The following is a 6921-nucleotide window of genomic DNA, read 5'->3' on the forward strand; positions in this document are numbered from 1 at the left end:
GTCAAGGTCATCTGGAGTCAATACCGGGTGTGGCCTCCGCGTGTGTTGACAACTGCCTGGCACCGCCTGCCCATTGAAGCAACCAGAGTACGGATGACGTCCCGGGGGATGGTGGCCCACTCGGCCTGCAAGGCTGCTGCCAGCTCGGGCAGGGTCTGGGGCTGTGGTTGTCGCTGTCGGAGGCGTCGGTCCAACTCGTCCCATAGATGCTCAATTGGGTTCAAATCCGGTGATATCGATAGCCAAGGAAGGACATTAATGTTGTTGTTCTGTAGGAAAGCCGTTGTGAGACGTGCTGTGTGAGGCCTGGCGTTGTCATGTTGGAACACTGCGTTGGCGTTGGCCATAACTGGAACGATGTGTGGCCGGAGGATCTGGTCAATGTAGCCCTGTGCATTCAGGTTGCCCTGCACGTGGACCAGGTCAGTTCTGCCAGTGTGTGAGATGGCTGCCCACACCATGACACTACCCCCGCCGAATCTGTCCACTTCCTGCACGCAGTTTGCCGCATAACGTTCACCACGACGCCTATACACGCGACATCTTCCATCATGACGTCGGAGCAGAAATCGGGACTCGTCACTGAACCACACCTGTCTCCATCGCAGTTGAGGCCATTGTCGATGAATCTGGCACCACTGCAGTCGGAGTCGACGGTGTTGTGGTGTTAAGATGACACCTCGAACTGGACGTCTGGCACGAATTCCTACCTCACGTAGGCGGTTCCGTACGGTCTGGTCGGATATCCTGCGCAAACCTGGTATTGCTGCGGCTGTGGAGGTGGCAGTAGTCAATCGTTCCCGAAGGTGGCGTACCCGGATGTAGCTGTCCTGCCCGGGGGTAGTGACCCGTGGTCGACCGGATCTAGGGAGGTCACGTGTTGATCCATGTTGCTGGTAACGGTCCCACAGTCTGGAGATGGTGCTTGGGGACACATGGAATGCCCTGGCAACGGCCGTTCTGGATTCGCCTGCGTCTAGTCGGCCGATGGCATTGTTTCTCTGCGGTTCACTGAGACGTGGCATGTCCTGGATTGTCAAGTGTCGGCCAGATACAGAGGCCAGGCAAGCGAACACCCTGCACTTTTATACTGTCGGTGTTCATGTTGCACGTGCAGACAACGCACGTGCAGTGGAGACGTGGTTTGCACGTGGCTGCGTTTTTGCGAATATTCACATTTTGGAACTTTATTGTACAGTAGCTGCGTTTTATCGAATGTAACCGTGGGAATGTGTTTGGGACATGCAATGACCTTATATTCACAAAGCATGAACCGGTAGGAAACATAAAATCGGAGTTATAACCCATTTGTACCCTTTTGCGTTTCTTTTTTTGAAGAGTATATTTACTGTGATTTATTTGTCTATATCAACTGATGAATAGTTTCCTGATCCAACGGAAAATGTTTGATAATGGCGGATCCATAACGAATTATTAAAATGACGCTCTGAACACTCCAAACAAAACTTTTTAATATTGTGAAATATAAATAATTATTTTTAAATGTGTAAGTATTAATGAAATGAACAAGAGCCCAGACCGGATGTTATGAAATAACTATTTGATAAAAATAAACACTCTTCAAAATGAATGATACACCACAAACGTCCAAGCAACACACAGTATGTACAGTATCAAGCTTGAGTTGTCTCAGTCCAAATATACTACCAGTTCGTGAAATTGAAAACAAAAGCTATATACTTAACAAAACTAAAGCACTCCAAAGAAAATTGAAACTATGGAATGTAAATGTACAAGACATACAAGTAAAAAACAACGGTAAAACTGTTGTAATACAATTGGACACAAAGCGATTTGAGAATGTGAAAGGGGAAATACAGCGCCGTTATTGGGATACTGTAGACGAACAAATAAAATGGATAGAGTCAAAAGATGAACAGGGTGCTATCGTGGAAGATAAAATTAAAGTCCTTGATCACACAGGCGAACAACTTGTAATGATTCATTTGTTTCGCACGACGATGAAAGATATGGTTCAGGGTAGACAGTTGATGGTTGCGTCGTGGCTTGAAAATGAACTGCCAGCTTTATTTGAACAAGCTGCTAACATGGCAGGTGATACTCTTGTTGACATTTCACAGCCGTCGTTAATCAAACCAGTTGAAACAGACGTACAGTATTGCATTGATGAACAATCACAAACCTCAACATCTACATCAAATCCAAATAATAGTCCAAAGAAATAAAGTCAAGATAGACCTATAACACAAATGAGAGAATTTTCTTTTATGGAGAACTCAACACCAGACGAAGATCAAACCTATATCAAAACTGTCCATTCTACATCTCCTAAATGTAAATTCACACCCAAGAGAAAATTTACAGTTTCACGTAAACAAATATTATCGATGCATAACAAATCATTAAAGGAATTAAATGCACACAAATTACTCATCGACAGAATCTCATCCCTGGAAGATATGGTTAGCCAATTACAAGAGTCACACAGCGACATCAAGGATCACATAGATACAACAATTGCTGATCTCAGAGTAGCTGTCACCAACCAAATGAAAACTGAAGCGAAACACCTATCTACGGATGTAACAGACATAGAAATGATTAATTCACAAACAAATGCAATCGTAGAAAAACTTATAAAACGGGTAGCTCATCTAGAAAATGAGAATGGAAATCTTCGAAAAAAGTTGCAAGAGTACAGATCTAAAACTGAGCAATTGATGATACAAAGTACAATGATATCCACAGACAACAATGATAATCATTTGTCAAAAGATTCTCATAACCAAGTCCCATGTGTAGCTCCACAAAGCTACAGTAATGTAGTGAAAAGAAACCTGGCGTCTGGATCAGTGAACATTGTCGGCAATGCAATAAACAAAGAAACATCAAATACAAATGCATTAATTACTGACTCAAGAAAAAAGCCAATTGCTACGAAGAATGAACAAGTCCTGGTCACAAGAAATATACCATTACGAAATAAATATGAAATACTAGAAGACAAACCTGAGTATGAAGAAATAGAAGTAGTTACAGGCTTTGGCCAGAACTCTACAACGCCAGTATGACCCCAAATGATGCGTCGACGTCATCAACATTGATGTTTACGGTACCAAACAGTACAGAGAACATTAAACACGATACTACTAATTTAATCATCGGAGACTTGGTCATTAAAGGACTACATGCAACTAAGATGGCAACACACGAAAATGACACATGTCAAGTAATATGTAAGCCTGGTCTTAAATATCATCAGCTGATAGACTGGCTTAACCAACAATATGTTAATCACAGAGTTAAAAGAATTACATTCCACTTGGGTATCAACCAGTGCAAAACCATGCAACCTGTTCAAAGAAAACATTTGGACGCACTGATCGCAGCAAAAAGGTCAACAGTACCAAATGCACATATATATTTCTCCTTCATCATCCCAACTAAAGGAAACAAAGACATCAACGGTGTGGTTTTAAAATCAAATGACACGGTGTCAGCATTTTGCAATGAAAAAGAATGTCATTTCATTGATCATACAAAATATTTCACCACTCGCATGGTGCACCTCAACAGAAAAATTACAGAGACTTGTTGCATCCAAGTGTCGTGGGTACCCGTCTCATCGCGAAAAATATAAAGTGGCTGCAGCGAACACAATCAAAGGTCGCCGTGTCTCACTACAAAGATACTCAGCCTGATATTAACAAAAACTCCATGGATAAGCTTGAAATGATGAAACATCACTTCCAGCAGTTCAACATTCTTCTTGAACAATGGAGTGGAAAGTTTTCTTAAAGTGATTCCCGAACTAGAAAATATACACCTGTGCATGTATAACTTTTTCTAGAATGTCACATTTAGTCATATAGTCTGGTCGATGCTCATTCATTAATTAGTTAGACTATAATTATTATAAGTTAGTCTTTCACATAGCAAATATGAGTATTTATTTACTAGTTTTTCAACGTTATACATTGATATGGGGTTTAAATATTCCTGTTGGAACATTTCTGGAGTTTTGAAAAAATTGAACGATTTTGACTTTTTGCGTGTTGTGTTAAGCATTTAGATTTTGTTACTCTAGTTTTTTGAAAAACATCGAATATCTGTAAAATCTAAAGGTGGTATTATATTCTATTTCAAGAAACATCTGAAGCAGTATGTTCATCTTATCAAAACAAAGTGTCCGTATGTTCTTTGGGTGAAAATATCAGGAAATCTGCTTCAACTGCAAAAAGATGTCTTGCTGGGATCAGTATATATACCACCAAGCAATTCTAGCTACAGTTTGACATGTGCCACAGACCCTTTCTTACAAATACAAAATGATATCAATAGTTTAACAAGTAATGACTGTCACATTATTTTAGGTGGAGATTTCAATGCTCGCACGGCAGATGTATCTGACTATATACCCCAAGATGAAGACCAGTATGTTCCGGTTCCAGAAGATTAATTATTAGACTCATGTTGTAATCGAAATAACAAAGATACAATAATTAATTCCAATGGCACTAAATTTACCAGTCTTTGTATGTCGACTAAACTTAGAATACTTAATGGTCGGACATACGGTGACACATTAGGCGCATACACATGTTATAAATACAATGGCGTTAGTATGATCGATTACATGATTGCTTCAAAAGATTTTGTTGAAAATATATTGTATATGTGTGTTAAACCATTATCATTACTAACAGACCATTGTCAGGTAGTTGTCCATCTAGTATCTAAAAAACATGTACAAAACAAATGTAGATATAAATATGAGAAATTACCAGGTAGATTTAAGTGGACTGAAGAAAGTCAAGCAAAGGCTATATGTTCCATTCAATGTCCAGATGTTGATTCTCTTCTAAAATCCTTTATAATGAATAACCATAGCAATGATAAGGAAGGTGTTAATAAAGCAGAAGCTGATATGAAGGTAGTTCTTTCCACCATAAGCCTAAAGTCCATGACTTTTGTTAAATCTTCAAATAAACCTAAACGTAAGCGGAAATGGTTTGATCAGGCATGCAAAGAATACAAATTTTCTGCACTTACTGCTTGTAAAAACATGCAAGAATATCCCAATAACAGAATATTTCTTGAAAGGTTTTACTCCGCAAAAAAAGCATATAAACGCCTATGTAAATATAAAGCTCGTCATTATAAACAAAATATAATATCACAAATTGAAAATCATATAAATGGTGATCAACACAAATGTTGGTATCTAATAAAACAACTGCAATTATCAGATAATAATATAGACATTCTACCTGATCCAGATAGTTGTTACGAACATTTTAAGAAACTCACTTCAGATTATTCAAATGAAGGCCACATTAAAATGCCGCCTAAATGGAACATTCCTAACCCGTCTCTAAACATGCCTATATCAGCTACAGAGATTATGGCGAGCACTAAATTATTAAAGAATGGCAAGTCCAGTGGAAAAGATTGTATTGCCAATGAATTACTAAAATCAATTATGTGGCCTATGATAGACTACTTTGTTAAATTATTGAACTTGGTATTACAAAATTCGTCATTCCCAGAAAAGTGGAATGAATCAATCTTAAAAATGCTACATAAAAAGGGAACCAAAACAGACCCTAACAATTACAGAGGAATTGCAATAAGTTCATGTGTTGGAAAACTATTTACAAATATTTTGGCAAGAAGACTCAAAAATTATTTGGAACAAAACAATATACTTAGTATGAATCAAAGTGGTTTTCGTGAGAACCACAGAACTACTGACAATTTGTTCATTCTGCAATCCATAGTACAAAACTATATATATGTTAACCAACCTGTATATGCAGCTTTCATAGACTTTAAAAAAGCTTTTGATATGATTAATAGAGAAAAACTATTAATGAAATTAGTGAAAAGTGGCATCACTGGTAACTTTGTAAAATTAATTCACTCTACGTATATAGGTGACTCATATCAAATTAAAACGTCAGCAGGTACATCACCCATGTTCCATCCCAGCCGTGGTGTACGACAGGGTTGTAATTTATCCCCTTTGCTTTTTAATACCTTTATAGATGATATTGTTAAGTATTTTGATGCACAATTTGAACCTATTGATGTGAATAATTTGAAAATCAACCATCTCTTATTCGCAGATGATTTGGTGCTTCTGTCCCCTTCAGCATCAGGGCTCCAAAATACGCTGAATGCTGTCAATCAATATGCTATATGTAATGATCTTCCCATTAATGTTGAAAAAATCTAACATTATTGTCTTCAATAAGCGTAAAATGAACACAGATCATTTTAACGTTATCATAGGGTCCTCCAAAATTAACATATCTAATGACTACACATATTTGGGTATCACTATAGACAGCCATGGTAAATTCAACATTGGTTTAAAGTGTTTAAAAAATAAAGGACTTAAATCTTTAAATCACTTATTAAAATCAATTCTCAAACACAATCCACCTATCAATATTTGCATTAAACTATTCAATACATTAATTAAACCAATGTTGTTATATGGGAGTGAAATTTGGGGACCACAAGTTTGTAACACAAATTATTTTACTCTTGATGTAGAAAAAATACACATAAAATTCTGTAAATGGATTTTGGGGGTCAATAAATATATCAGTAATGCTGCAACATTAGCAGAATTAGGAAGATTGCCACTGACGTATGATATAATTATTAATGCCTTTAAATATGTATTACATATCCAGACTTCAAACAACCCACTGTTAACTGCTGCGTTTATTGATAGCTCAAAGTCAGCTCAGAACAACAAACCGTCGTGGGTAGCTAAACTTATTAATGCTGCAAACCTAATTGGAATTCCTACGCATCTATCTTCAACTCCAGAATTACCGACTGCATGCACTTTAGGTGAAATCGTAATTAAATGCGAGCAGTACTTTTTGCAGTATATTACGACACAGCTAACATCAAACAAACATT

The sequence above is a fragment of the Gigantopelta aegis genome, chromosome 10 (genome assembly GCF_016097555.1).
Source record: "Gigantopelta aegis isolate Gae_Host chromosome 10, Gae_host_genome, whole genome shotgun sequence".
NCBI lineage: Eukaryota > Metazoa > Mollusca > Gastropoda > Neomphalida > Peltospiridae > Gigantopelta > Gigantopelta aegis.